This window comes from Ooceraea biroi, chromosome 4 (assembly GCF_003672135.1).
Source record: "Ooceraea biroi isolate clonal line C1 chromosome 4, Obir_v5.4, whole genome shotgun sequence".
Classification (NCBI taxonomy): Eukaryota; Metazoa; Arthropoda; class Insecta; order Hymenoptera; family Formicidae; genus Ooceraea; species Ooceraea biroi.
This window is the reverse complement of record NC_039509.1, coordinates 9961990-9977993: the sequence shown is the minus strand read 5'-3', so window position 1 is coordinate 9977993 and position 16004 is coordinate 9961990. Positions and strand designations below refer to the sequence as shown.

Sequence of the window (16004 nt, the reverse complement as noted above, 5' to 3'; positions counted from 1 at the left end):
AAAATTCTCGTTGCAGGCGGATCGATCGTATCGCCGATTCGGCGCCGGTCGTTATGCAAAGTTCGCGATCCCGTGTCCTTTATACCAGCTATGAGTCGCAGGAAATGCCGATCTTTAATGCGTGTTGCATCTCGGCGAAATGCGCGTTCCACGTTGCCACTATTATCGTTAAGGGTCGGCGGGCAACAAAGACCGCTCGTCGAGAACGAACACCGTATCGTTACGAGCCCTCCAACGGGCGTGCTGGATGGTAATGTAAGGAACGTTCACCATCGCGGAAAGCAGGCAATTATGATGTAAAAGGACGCGATTGCGCGCACGCGAGTCATTCTCGTCTCCAAGAGAGATTCCGTCAGTAAAGCGGTTCCAAGTCAGCGAAGGGAACTTTTGCTTGCTGTTACGCCAGATGAAAAACCCGCGTATTTCTTTCGTTGCTGCGGACGTTACTATTAATTCGAAACGCCTGAGCAGACATTTTTAAAAAAATCAAATTCGCGCACGAGCGTTTGTCGATAGAGGATTTACAAGTGTAAAGACGAGCAAACGAGCGTTCACGAGGAATAAAAAAAGGAAGCAAGCGAGAAAAAAAAGTGTGGGGCAAGTTTACAAAATATTTTCGTGACGAAACGGACGCTGGGAGCGACAGACCGGCGTGAATTCGTCAAAGGACTATTTGTTCGTCTGAATACGGTAACTTGCGAGTTCAAGCGGCAAAAAAATTCTAGAGTTTCGTACGCAAATACGCTTTCGCGGCTGGAAAAACACGGAAAACGTATGGCTGATCGGATAACAAAATGTCACGGATACCTTTCGATCTGACAGTGTCGATCGCGCCCTAAAAAACTTTTGTCGTTTGCACGTGTCGCCCTTGTATGTCCATTTTATATCTTTTCTCGCTGGAAGAAATCGTTGAATATTTTATTGACTTGTAACTTTATAGCCTACAAAGTATCTTAAATAAAAGAACTTTTTCGATGAAATAATAACATTATTTTACTCATTTTTCTATAGGTAGAGAAAATTAATAAAACTGTGAAGACATAATATGTACAAAAGAATGTACGTAACATATTACAGTTCGATACTTCCTGCTCAGAGAAACTATTTATAGTACTTCCAAGGCCATTCTTTATAGTTTCAGTACATGCTTTTTCTAATATGCAATATTATTTAACATAATATAGTCCAATATATAAACATCCAATACGTGATGACGCTTGGTGACGCAGACGCTGCATGAAAAAAAAAACTATTAAATCTTCTGCACGTGGTAGTTCAGAGATGAAATTGATGATGCAGAAGGAGATATTTACGATGTAATCGCCGAAGAGCATACGCGCGTGGGAAAAGTGATTTAAGTGACCCAGTTTGCAAGCGCGAATCGCTACCGTCGTCGCTGCTGCAGCTGCATCCTTGGCAGCGGATGAGAACTTTTTCGCCGGGTCGGAGCAAGCGCGGTGGGCGAAGGTCAAGGACGAAAAATACGTAAGTCCTGAGAGGATTCCGGCCTGAGGATTTCTCAAACAACGGAAGAATCGCCGGAGGACGACAGGACGGACCGCGCGTTTCTGGGTCGAGAAAACAGCAGTCGCGGATCGCGAATCGAAGGACGATTACCGTCGGCTGGTGGTCCGGAAAAACACCCCATCCCCTTCGGTAAAAGCACACGAGCTCTCCGTGAGAAAGATACATCAGAAAACGGGAAAGTGATACCCCTGCGGAATTTATTCCACGCCGCGAACCTCGATGCAAAAGGCATTACGCGAAATGCACGTCTGCAGTCTGCTTGCACGAACAGCGCAAAGCTAAAGTACGAAACAATAGACTATTACGGAATTTTCTGTAAATTTTTATGTAAAAATATTCTTCTTCGAGTTACACGAGTACATCGTGTCGTGAAGTCAGCCTTGCACAGTCAGTTGATAATCACTCCAACTTTTGAATCGCACCATTAATACCGCCGCGGTGGACACGGTGATTTTCGCTGACCAGCGCTTTTTTGGTTTTCCGGATTGCCGATGTTTCCAACAACCTCGCGGTCGGCCACTATAATCGATCGCGAAATAACGATATTTTGCGATCCGCGGGCAAAATCAGCCACAGCTGCGGCCGCGATCGCTCGTCGGCGCACAAAAGCGCGGTCGCACACGGAAACCGTTTCCTCTACCGTAAATCTGATCCTGCGAGGAAACAGCATCTCGTCGGTGATATCAGCATGTGTCATCGATTATTTAGTTCGAGCCGTTCCGTAAACATTTATGAGCGCTATGCCAGGTAATGAAACGACTGTGTGATCAAGTGAAATATTTTTTTTTCTGTTTTATTTCTTCAGCTCTTTGGCTTCTTGCTCTATATTATTGTCGTTTAAGAAGCAATTGTCTTTTGCACGAATTGAAGATGTACCTGGATATCGGTGTACGAGGGAATGCCAAAGGCAAAAAATAGGCAATTGGCAGCGCGCCAAAAAAGTGTATCCCGATATCGAGCCCGTATGTCACGCGCACGAGAATTTCGGCTTTTTCGGCGGGTTATCACTGATTTTTTTCTGATAGTCGGTCGCCGAGGCACAATGAACTGTCCAACCTGTCCCAGGCCTCCCGTTTTTTATGACTGACCGAAATGAGAAATTTATGTGTTTTACACCAAAGCGGACAAGTCTCTGGTGACAGTTTTCGAAAAAGTGCGATAGTCTTTTATCTGTGAAAATACAATGCAATCACTGTGCGTAAAACGCGTGCGTTTCGCGCGTTCCGCAAAACACGCGGACATCAGAAAATAGTGTATTTTATAAATGAGGTTTATCGTTTACGTAATGCGCGATAAAATTGTCACAGAAACTTTGCCTGCCGTAAAACTTGGCATCCCGTAAAATGACCATGTAAATCTAAAATGAATAACACAAGTCGTATAACGCGAAAAAAATGCTGTAATACGAAACAAACACTTGAATAGTGATATGTATTTTAAAAAATTTGCAAACAAATAAATCATGCACGCGGTGTACAAGAATTTTTTTAACCCGTTTCATGCCCGCACCGGCCATCGAGAGATCCAGATAAATCGCATTACATTATCGGTGGAGTTTATTTTTATCGTCGCGCCGATGTCGCATGGGACAGTACGTATGTGCGTGTATATGAGGCAATACCATAGACACATGCGTGCCTAGGTGCCTCTCTCGAAGCTGCCGATCATATCGCGCGACAAAGCGCGCTCGCTCCCGTGCATTCACGCTGCACGCACGCATGTATGCACGCGCGACCGGTGATGGGTACCGGTCGCCGGAAAATCCACTGCGTAAGTTAAGCGCGATCGGACGAGCGGAACGAGTGCGAGAAGATCGTGAAAACTATCAATGCGGAACGACATCGCCAAGGCAAATAATTGCCTCACGATCGTTATCGGCGGCGCCGATCGCGCGAGATCTCCCTCGAGCTCCTCTCTTTTCAATCGGATCCTAGATTCGAATTTATTTCCCGCAATGCGCGACGGAATGCGGGATTGCGACGTTAACGACGACGAATAACAGGATCGACAAGTTCGCTCGTGCGGTGACGACGTACGTCGGAAAGCTCGCGGGCATGTGCGTCAGCGTGTAAATATGCTAGTTCGATGATTTCGTTGAATTCATCCCGGCAAAATTCGCAGACACGCACGCACGCACGCATGAGGGCGAGCCCGAATGCACTCACGTCGTACTCGCGGCGCGGTGCACGCAGCGAGGAACGCTTGGCGCGTGCGAGGAATAATAACGATCGATCGTCGGCCGATCGACCGATCGATCGCGTCTTGACCACGTACCTGTACGGTGCCACGAGACGTTAACGTTAACACCAATTGTACAACTGCTTCCTGCACACAGACTTTCTCCTGGTCCCGCGTGCCAGCCTAACCGCTCGCGCGTATCGCCGGTAATCACTCTCGCATACGTTATCACGCACGCATACTATCACAGAGAGCCTGCCTCCTAGTGGTTATCACCTCTCACTGATCACTACTACATGCACCCGGAATTCTTGCATTCTTGTTTTATTACGCGCGCCTTGCCCTGTGACTCTGTCGCCTGATTTTTCAAGGCACTGGCTAGCTCACCTGATGCACATCACCTACGTTGGCACTCAAGTGAACCAATCGGGGCCATACACACCCGTTACACGCACTCGCACACACGTTGCACGCTGGATAAGTCGCGCGATAAGTCTTTAACGCGTTAGATGCGTGATGTAAGAACGTATCGTGAACAGTGTCGAGGTAGTTTCGCGGCTGATGAAGACGAACCTTCCTTTCCGCCACGTTGACCATGCCGCCGTTTTCTGACTCACGATTCTGACACGGTAGCAGGAGGAGAGTGAGAAGAGAGGCGGAGAGGGAGCCGGGAACCGATCTTGATTACGAATGCAACGCGCGCGGGATATACGCCCGTCTTCCCTGCCTCTTAGACGCTCGTCTTCATCGATGGTACCCTTCCTCGAGATCCCGTGCTCGGTTATTGCATTTCCGGCCAAACGCGCTCGGCGAGTAATGTAGAAATTTTATGACGTGAGTTTGATCAGAGAGAAACAGAGAGAGAGAGAGAGGGAGAGAGAGGAATGGTGTTGGAAATTTTGATGACGCACGTTACGACGCACGTGACGCGTCTTCCGTCAGAGAATTCGGTCTCTGTGGTTTCCTTTGGCAGCGATAACGATTTATTGAAAGACTCATAAGAGTAGGAATACAAAATTCAAATAGTGTTCCAAAATATGCAAAAGACAATGATCAATTCTTATTAAAAAGACCCATATTCTAGTTGGATATATTACACGTGTTATGATCTAATTTATTAGAGAAAGCTACAAGCTACCAAGTCGCGCTACAGAGAAATAACGCGATTATAGCAAGGATCAATTATAATCGAAGCGATCGTTTAAACCAGCTCAAATCCATTAATAATAGCTCGTGATATCGAGATTGGTCCCGTCCGATTTCTCGTACAGGGGTATTTTTACTTTCGCAGAACGTCGGCAGAAAATTGCAAAGGTCAATGACAGCCTCGCAATTAGAGGAGGAATTGATCCGGCGCGACAGCCAGACGGGAATTGAAAACTTTCTACTCTGCCTCCGTTACGGTGTAACGGTATCGTGGATAATCTGGTACGCTATCGTGCTGCTATCGATCACCGTATCGACACCGGCAAGTACATGTATCGATAGTGATAGGAAGTCAACAAATGACGACGATGACAATGACGATGTCGACAGCAAGACGCTATCTTCAGTGTGTCTTTTATGGGAAACCATCATGTTGAGAATGATACAGCATTTCTCATGCTCTTCCCCAAAAGACGCGAATAACTTGGCTGATTAGTGCTCTTTAGAAAAATCTCGGTAGCGTTACATCATTTATGTCATGCATTTATAATAAATTGGAACAATATAAAAATGATGGCAAAAGGAAAACTCGCAGTCATCGAAGAAGTGCAGAGAGATAAATAAAAAGCAAATTATCTATTTTTGTTACATTTCTGGTAGCGTTTTTATATGTGGCAACTAGTAGTTATAACACAATTCCTGATAATGCATTTAACAGCTGAGATCTCCTTTCGCAAGGATGGAATGCAAATATTTATGCCGTTCACACCATGAATACGTGATATCATGGAGTGAGTCATTAGCGGATATTCGGTACGCTGAGTCTCGTTAATGACGATTCGGCGTACTCTCCATGTCATCGAGTAAATTGAGACCATTGGTTTTCATCGATTTGATCGATCTAGTTTTAAAATATAAACGGTCTTGTGAATTATTATGAAAATTCGAAAGACGCGAGTGTAATTTTCATTATGCTGCAATTTGAGCGTGAAAATTTCATCCGGCACGTTTGTCCCAATTTAATAAACTACGTTTAAACGAAATGAGCGAAATAATTGACACGGTAATAAATTATGTTTGCCTTTTCCTGCTTGATGACATACCGCGAGCGATGACAGAGATTTGTGGGAGGGGGTACGATGAATCAGTAAACGAGTGAATCACTCGTTCGCTACTAAACTTGATAGAAATCACCGTTCGCCGTAGTAATTAAAATCCAACAATCATTCTTGTATCGTCCTTGCGAGCAAAATCACAGACAACAAACGCAATCGTGATAAACGCATGCCAAAGAGCAACACGAGACAAATTACCGACACATTCAACACTGAAAGAGAAAATCGTGGGATAAACTTAAAGACGACGTTCGATTGAACTTGAACAAATAAAAAGTCATTCCGGAATTCACGTGAAGTAATTTTTACTCGAGTGTGCTGAGGGAAGCGTAGAAAATAAAACGCGGTAAAGTGGGTCTCGGACACTCGGCATCGACCAACTGCAGATACACGAGATGTAGTTCGCGAAAGAGAGACAGAGAGCGAGAGACAGACTACACGAGACGGCGCGTTAAACGGCTTCGAGGCTCATTGTTCGCTACCGGGAGACACTTCGCTTAACGGTATCATCTGCGTCCCAGAAGTGCTCCCGATCTCGGTGTGCACTTGGTGACACAGTTCGGCACAATGGCGCGCACATTAATCGCATAACTGGCAGTGTGGTTGCGCAACCACTCTTCCCCATTGTGCCCGCGAATGCGGCACGCACGATGCTCCTCTCGCGATCGCTCCAACGGAACGATCCCGACGTAACGTCTCTCTCGGTCTGTACCGCAGCCTCATTGCCGCACAACGCCAATGATTTACTCGCGCTGCCGCGCGAGAATTATGACGTTTCGTCGGCCCCGTTCCATAAATCTGCGACGTCACGCGATTGATATGTGCGAGAGAAATTGCGACACCGCCCTTGCGTTCCGCAATAATTTTACACTGCGCGCGGATGGATTTTCTGTTGGACTTTGCGCACGGTAGGTGATAAAGCATTAGCGTCATTTGTGTGGTAGAGATTTCTCAATTCAAGCGTAAATCGGGATTGAGAGGTGCTGATGAAACATGCTGTTGATTTGAGTGATGCATGAGAGAGGATGTATCGTTGATTGAAAAATGAAGTGTTATTTATGCGTCCTAGAGAATTCCTCCGAATGCATGCCTGAATTTACGTGGGCGTTATATTGTTTACGCTGAATATTGCCCTGCGGTTTTAAGAGCGCTCCATCGCGGTGCTCCATCATCGAACTTTCCATCGATCGATCTGTCCATTAATTCGCAGTCAATCGCCGCTAAACAATCGCAACGCCGGCACACTCTCGAGCGATTCATCATCCCCGGGTAAACCCCGGCGACACTTACACTCCGATGAAGCGCGGCATCTCGCCGTGACACTGCCGCAAGATCGACGAATCCGGAGTTTGTCGAGTTGATAAATTCGCCAATATGCTGAGAGTCGCCGCCGGCAACTAACAACAGATATTATTCAAAGGCTTGTAACTGGATCACCAAGCATCCCCCGTATCTCCGCGAGTACCGTGGAGTTCTCCGCGACCGGCGGAGAATGCACATGTATACGGAATAAGCTGGATAGGCCTGGTGACTGTCGCTTCCAACGGACACCGAAAACGTCGCAAACTTACCTAACGAACGTACAAGGTTTGGCGGCCAAGAGAGAGGGAGAGGGGGGGGAGAGAGAGAGAGAGAGAGAGAGAGACAACTACTCGAGGAGCGCGTTGGCTTAACGCGCGCTTTCGGGTGGAATCCGTCGCCAGATTTCGCCTACAAGTTGGTCTCCTTGGTCTCCAACGACAGACGACTACCCTCAAAAGGATCTTTCGAGTAACGCGACTCGCAGCAACTCGCTTAACGCGATTCCGCGCTCACCAGGACGTCTGCCAACAATTTCCGAAGCTGCGGGAAGGACACGCGCCCGCTGTCTCTGGATACCGGAAACTTGGTGCGATAGCGTGTCTTGGATAAACTCTAATGTCGCGCGCATTTCGCGTGGTAATGTAAATGTGAAATGGAAAGCGATACATTTAAGTGAGAGAGAGAGAGAGAGAGAGAGAAAAAAAAGGAAGTTACTTTTCTGTGAGAATAGGTTGACCTTTCCGTATCGGCTTGGAATCGGATGATGAAGAAAAAGAGCTCGTTACGAAGGAGGATCTCTCTGCGACACTCGCGAGATGGGACTTTCTCGCAGCAAAGCTCTCATTTCGCGAATGTCAGAGGGATGGCACTCGTGGAATTCTCGTGTGTGTCATACGAGTCAATATCTATGGATCAGAACGGAAACGATAGACCGACCTTTCGAAGGAGAATCACGGGAAATCGTGTGAAAAATCGCTACCGTAGCTTTTTGAAAACGAAGAAGTGTCCTAGTCCACGCGAAGTAAAACGGTTAATTTATTTCGTTTCAATTAAAAGTCTCCATTAAAACTTAAACAAATGTAATGCGGCAGGAAAATTACTTGGATGTTACGTAACGAATAAACGAGCGAAATAAAAAATGATGGTTCTCTCAGCGTGAATCTGAAATTCTGAAAGGAAAGTCGAGTACGAGGACGTTTCACACGCTTTTCATACGTTTTTTCAAGTGGCATCAGCGGATCGCGAGCGGCGCCCATAAAAAATGACTCGAGTGTCGCACAGTGGCCCGAGCCGCCGGCGTTCTCGCGAAAAACCATCGATCAAGTTTCTTAGAGCAGCTTCAAAGAGCAAGGGCCAGACCACCATGACCCAATTTCGTCGCGGGACGCGACAACGCCGGGCGATTTGATTAATTCGCGATGTCCACGGTTCACGACAGGAGGACGCCCATTAATAACGTCGACCACTCGTTTTCTGTCTTCTCGCAGCGTGTATGTGCGCGCACGTAGGCGTACGTATGTAGGCGTCTGTGTGTTTTTGCGGAAAAAAGATGCTGGACTTCCGGATTAGTCGCACTCGCCTCGGCGGAGGATTTAATTGCAAGCTTTCCGCGGAACTGACGGGTCTCTTATCCAGCCGGGAAAGAAGAACGTGCAAAAAGAACACGTCGAAATAATATGACAGAATAGCAGTCTTCGCGAGGATCAGTCTTGTTGGAGTTAAGCGGCGGATGATACGGGAAGACGGACGTCATGACAGACGGGGCGGAAAGATAAATGAACTAATTTCTGTCCTCGTGAAGGACACATGATAGCGCGTGAGCTCGAGAAACAAAGTTGCGGACCGTGAGATAAATATCAGCTGTCTAAAACGTGGTAGCGAATGTACCGTTTATGCCACATAGCTGTCTTCGCACTCGCGTGCAGTTATTAATTGTGCAGTCATTGATTATCGATATTACCTGTGTGCTCTGTTTATTTCTGCGTATTATAACCGCATTATCCCCCGAAAATTTACATTATTACATACGACATCGTTTTAATACAAATCGATAATAACCGTTGCTCCCATTGCATTCTCGGATTAATAAATGCATGCGCTCCAAATAAAAATCTACTCAGTAAGCTAATTTATGCATGCGTGTATAATTTATTATATCTGTTAATCACTTTACCCTCTGATGTCTCTCGACGATCGTGATTCTACATATCTCTACAATGTCTCATTATGCTATTTTATTTTGAATCTCATCAGAATATAATGATGAAAGGATGAACATCCGATTGTGCATCGGAGGGTCGATCACTGTGAGAAAAGAAACCTGTTACGAACGTCGCGTGCAAGCACATACGCTAAGTGATTCGCGAAGGTTTCTTTCGACAAAATTCCGAAGACAAACGCAAAATAAAATGGAGCTCCCCGGTCCCCCATCAGAACTTTGGCGGACGCAGCGGTGGAGATGCGAGCGAGCGGTATCGAAGAAGGGTTGCGGAGCAGCTTCCGGGATCGTGCAAGTTTAATTGGCTCCTGGAATCCATTTTGCTTGGTTTTTAGCCGGTACGACGACACGTTTCATTTTACTCCCTGAACCTTGCCGTCTCGTCCGTCAGCAATCCTCTTCTTTCCTTTTCTTTCCCTCGCTCGCTTCTCTTCTCTCTCTCTCTCTCTTTCTCCGCCTTCAGATCTGGATATCGAGTTTTACGATCGACTCGCTGCGGGCGACGGACGTCGAAACCCATCCGCGCAACTTCCGCGGCTGGTGCCTCGCGCATCGTATGAAATTAAATCAGGAAATTTCCGCGACGTGCGGGCGGTTCGAGCTGGAAAATTTTCAATTTCTCCGAGCGGACGTTCTCTCCCCACGTAAGCTTTGCCGGGAGAAATCGTCGCGGAAAAATGCAGGTACATTTTTTTGCGAAGCGCATTTTGATCTCCGGTCTCGCGGAGAAAGAGAGACAGAGAGAGACAAATCAAACGACGTCTCGTTCCTCTAGGAACGCAGTCGCGGAACATCATTCCTCTCGTTACTTGTAACATAACTTCCAGCTGGCTAATGGAGTATCCGGGCTACTCACCGCCCCGGCGATAATCCGCTAACTTTACTGTGTCGACGAACGGCATGCTTACGCATGTCGTAAAACTTGCGTTGCTGAAGAGTTTCAACGACGCTTCCATGGGTCGTTTTAAAAAAATGAGCTTTGATGTGGTTTTACGCGCGACCGTGCATAATCAACTGATAGTATTACATAACTGAAAAAAATCTTGCAAGTTTTACAAGTTTTACAAAAACAAAAGAGCGATGAAGTAAACACTTTATCTTGACAATTGTTGCTGTTTGTATTTTTCTCCTTTATTAATCATCACGTTCCGATACATTACAAATACTTATCATTCTTTTGTTCGGTTAATTTATCTCTACGTACGGAATCATTTTCGAAGATAATTCGGATAACGGAGGGATTAAACGAGAGATACCATTGTTCCTTCGTTGCTCTCTCATCCGCTCTTCCAATGCTCTCCTCATCTCTGAATTTTCCCTCCACCTCGCGTATGGCGGGTGGTATCATTCCCGGTTATGCCAGGGTGAAATCTCCGACCATTTTACCCCATATCGACGCAGCGGAAGCGAGAGAAGTACGGGGACGAATATCACGCTGACTCGGCGCCGTTGGAAAGCGCGCGCTGACATCGGTGATACGCGAAATCTTGCCGGACCGCGAAAGCGAACGCTAAATGACGCCGGCGTGGTTTCGGAGAGAGAGAGAGAGAGAGAGAGAGAGAGAAGCTTCTCTTCTCTTCTCAAACCCCTCACGGCGTCTGGCGGCGTCGCGACGACGTCGAGACGGCTGAGCCAGCGTTATCACACCACGCGTCGCCGCTACCGGAAGACTTATTGGCCCGTGGACTCGACGACGCGAGTCCGTTACAGCCGTCGTTTCTGCACCGGCACTTCCGGTCGCCGGCTCGTTAGTCGACCGAAAACCGCCAGCTAGCCAGGCAACCGGCGGCAAACGACCGCTTCAGCGAAATACGAGGAATCACGATCCTTTGACCGATCACGATAAGTCTCTCTCGACATCGATACTATAGGTTTTCTTTTTGCTAAGGTACAGACCGTTACGCGCGCGAGATCAATATACAGGGTGTTTCAGAGCGACCGTATCAGGCTCTTTCTTCGAAAAATATGCATTTTCATGAAAAATGTTTTATACAAAAGTTGTAGGGTTTTAAGTGGCGCATTACGTAGTAGTATTGGTATGACCTTGAATGGCATTGTTAAAGATACATGAAGGTCACCTTCAATTTCTTAAATGGAACCCCCCTTTTTTATTGCATATTCTGATTTCCCGTCGAAAAGTAAATAACTTTTGTTCGAAACATTTTTTTAAAAACGCCCTCCTTATCCAGAAAACTTAGGTTCAACCTTTGGCGGACCAATGATAATAACTCGCTTTATAACAGACACTGAAGTTGTTTGTTAGTATTTTACTGTTTACCGTCAGCATTAGCATTACATAGTAGTATTGATGAATGACCTTGAATGACGTTGTTACAGTTACGTGAAGGTCACCTTCACTTTCTTAAGAAAGTGAACAACGTCATTCAAGGTCATTCATACCAATACTACTACGTAATGCTAATGCTGACGGTAAACAGTAAAATACTAACAAACAACTTCAGTGTCTGTTATAAAGCGAGTTATTATCATTGGTCCGCCAAAGGTTGAACCTAAGTTTTCTGGATAAGGAGGGCGTTTTTAAAAAAATGTTTCGAACAAAAGTTACTTACTTTTCGATGGGAAATCAGAATATGCAATAAAAAAGGGGGGTTCCATTTAAGAAATTGAAGGTGACCTTCATGTATCTTTAACAATGCCATTCAAGGTCATACCAATACTACTACGTAATGCGCCACTTAAAACCCTACAACTTTTGTATAAAACATTTTTCATGAAAATGCATATTTTTCGAAGAAAGAGCCTGATACGGTCGCTCTGAAACACCCTGTATATCTCAATCTTGAGCAGGATAAGCGGATTCATTCGCGTTTCATTCGTACGAGTGCTTCTTTACACGAAAAATTGGAATGTGTGAACAATGTGATTACTTGCAACGTGGTAAATAAAAGGAGAACGGAAGAGACCGTTTCTTTCTGCAGGCTGAACGGTCTCCGATTCTGAGGAAACATTTAGTGTTTAAATTTTTACGGGTCATATTAAGCGCGCCTCGCCATCTCGCGTTTCCTAGACAACGGCTCTTCAGAGGTCGTGCCGCAACAAACGATACATTATACGGAATGGTCGGGAATTGGGTCGCGGACTGTAAATTAAACAAACTGTGCAAATGTGCCCGCTGCGCGGTAGCAAGCGCGTATTTCGCTGCAGATGGCACGGTCCAAAGGTGCATGCATTGTGCGTGCTGTGCAACAAATTTATTTCAGTTGCAACGGGAACGGTCTACCATAAGAAGGGTTTAAATAAATTTCAGCATACTGTTGATTTAATTACGGAAAAGAGCGTTGCGCAAACTTTACGCAAAGAAACCTTTTCTATTATTACCTGCGTTCCAACGACGTCATTTCAAGAATGTTGAATGATAGAATGTTGGAATCATAGAAAAATATTGAAAGAAAAAGAAATAAACGCTTTATATAAGCAGCATTCTTTTATTAGATTATTAAAAACAAATACTTATAAATAAAAAAAAACGCGGATAACTGCAAGAGAAATTTATTAACAGCATCCAATTTAAAAACAATAAACAAAAACGATACAATAAAAAGAAGAGAGGATTTTTTCAGTTATGTTGTAGCGAGAGAACATTTCGGGGATTAGAAGCGGAAAACGTTCGCCATTTGCGGGAACATGCGCGGTCAACTGTTCCGCGCTGCGAGAAAAGCACGACGCGCGAAAATCCACGTGAAGCCCGTGAACTGGTGAACAATGCAGCGATTCCCGGTGTCGCGACTGATGTAGAAAAGGGAAAGGGAAGAGGAAAAAGAAAAATTCGCGGGGCTTTCCCGAGGGAAGTCCGTCGTCCTGGCAGATAATGCGGGATCATCTCGCGCCGGGAAATCCATTATTCTCCGATGTAAAAGCACCGCTTCCGCATCCCTAAAAATTGTTCGGCGCGCGAGAGTGTTCTTAATCCCCACTACACGTGCTTCCGGTTTCCGGCGAGTATTGTGAAGAATGAAATTCGCGGATGGAACGTTAAGGGTTTTTTGAAATGCCTGTCAAGGACGATTATTCGCATCGTTCCATAAATTCGGTGATGCGATCTTTTAGAATAGAAATAATTTTTACTTCGAGGGCTGTAAAAATATGTAAAATGTAACATTCTCAGAAGACAAAATAGCAGCGGCAGAGTACACAATAAAATGAAACAGAATAATATTCAATATAAAGAAAAAAAAATAATTGGGATATAGGCTCTATTCGAGTAGATTCGTTAAGTGCGAAGTAACCAGATGAATTTTTCATAACATCCTTTTTGGACACCATAGGAATTCGCGGTTTCTGCGGGTTGCCTCGTTCTGAACCGAACACGTTTCCTGCCGGAACAGGGCAAGAGCCACAGCAGAAATTAAATTTGCCCCATCATGCGCCACAATGAGTCAGCGTTACGAAAGAGTTCTTGACTATCAAAAGCCAAACAAGCCAAACAAAGCATTCGTGATGAGATAAGTCGCAACTCACGAGCGATTTACAAAGTAGTTCTGAAAGATCGTAAAGTAAAGTCGTTTCTTTCAAGCTTGTAGAAAGTCAGATTTCGGAATTCAAGGTAACACATGGCGCTGTGACTGACAAGTCGCAAGTTAGACGAATTTATCCGAACCGAAACTAATTCTTTGTTATTTGGATCAGAATCCGATTCCCAATTGCTTCTTATTAAGCAATGAAAATTCTTGAGTCAAAGAGACGAGCAGCTGTGATCGTTGTCGTCTCATCGTTGTTTGGGATGAGCAGAATTCGGCAGTGTCTGGCGAGGATGCAGTACGACGCATTTGGATCGATGCGGAAGGGATGCTGCATCACATAAACGAGATTGGTCGGATCCGGTAGCTCGCTCGTGACCCGGGCCAGCTGCAACCTTGGCCCGCATTTCAGAGATGCAGCTACGGCGTTACATGGCGCTGCAGTACTCCCGAATGTGTCCACTCGCGTGCATACATGATCGTGGGTTATATCTCTTGGGAATTATATACATATATACATACATGTATAAAGAGCTAATTGATATCCTCGCATTGGGGACTATAATTGACAGACTATCCAGATCCCTAAGCGAATTCTTTATATAACATCGAACTATTCGTCCGTTAAATTCTGTTCAACGATCGTGTGAGAAAACGTGGCCGTGGATAAATATGACAAATCTTTCCGATCGCCGATAAAAGCTTGCGACACAATTTACCACAATTGAATAACGTTTTATGATATCCTCGCAATATCCAGCACGAATAATTAAAGCACGCATTTGTGGATGCATGACGAACATTCGTCGCGGATGCGCAATAAAAAAAGGTAACTGCGTTTCGCAGCTAGTGCGAGCGCGGCCGGAGCACCGCACCGCATCGACGAAAAAAACAAACGAGAGAAATATTTCAACCGAGGGGAAGATTCGAAGCTGCGGACGCGTACGTCAAACGAAATCGCGGCCAACAAAGACGAGTCTGCCAATCAACGCTCGAGAGTACTCCAATCAAACGGGATAAAAATTATAGCCCACTGGGCGCGGACAGGGTCGCTCGGCTTCGTTCTTTTCGCGATTGCTTCGACGTAACGCGATGCCACGGAAAGACTCGATGTCCCGAGATGACACAACGAGGAGAAGAGTCTCCTTTCTTTCTCCTTCGATAGGAGACGTTGATGAAGTTTAATTAAACGTGCAAGTGCGCCAGCTCGCCGCAATTTTTAATCGACGACCAAATCTTTGCGCACGAAGGGAAACTCTTCCACTGCGAATCCATGCGTTTCCTTCCATCTTTTTCGTGATTGGAACGTTGTCTCGTGCAACTTGGAAAATTTCATGACGCCCAAGTAAATGGAATAGTAACGGCGGGCGCTTTGATCTCCGAGAATTGCTCGCGCTACGGGCGTGATTATAGAGTCGTTAAGCAACGACAAACGTGGAAGTGCTGGGCTGGCGTTTGAATTTATAGTGCATATATATCGGGAAATAGCGCAGCGGCTGAGTTTATACGGGCTCGAAAAACGAATAAGGCGGTCCGGTAGAGAAACAGGTGCGCGAAACTCTCATGGCAAGCTGGCTTAATGAAATATTCCATTCATGGTGATGCTCAACTGTGGGTTGATTCCCGGCAGTCCGGCGCGGACTAGTCAAGAGTGCAATTAGTTCCTCCTCGTGCTACCTCATCTTTTCCTCACGATTGAACTTTCTATAATCTACCACACGAAGGCTTCCATTCTCATCGGTGGGATTCTTTAAGGAGTGACTGGAAGATTAGATTAGATTAGATCAGGTTTGCGTTACGTGCTTCAGAAAAGAAATCTCTCCGAAACACTTCCAAGGATACAGGGCGCCGTAAAAGCCTTGTATTCAATTGTTATAATAACTTTTCCTACTTTTCAGAATGGAGCATTGCGAAAGAGATATTTTTTGCATCTCTTCATCGAATATTGTCTACATATATAAAGATAGATATAATAGATAGATAGATATTACATGTAGAAAGAAAGAAAAAAGAACACACATATAATCAAGGCACGAAACG

General features: G+C 45.5%; 1 protein-coding gene across 21 annotated transcripts in view; it reads right to left on the bottom strand.

The window, feature by feature from the left end:
* The window catches only part of LOC105282675 (disks large 1 tumor suppressor protein), a 452432-nt gene that overhangs the window by 39426 nt on the left and 397002 nt on the right, over positions 1 to 16004 (bottom strand). The gene's annotated exons all lie outside the window — the stretch shown is intronic.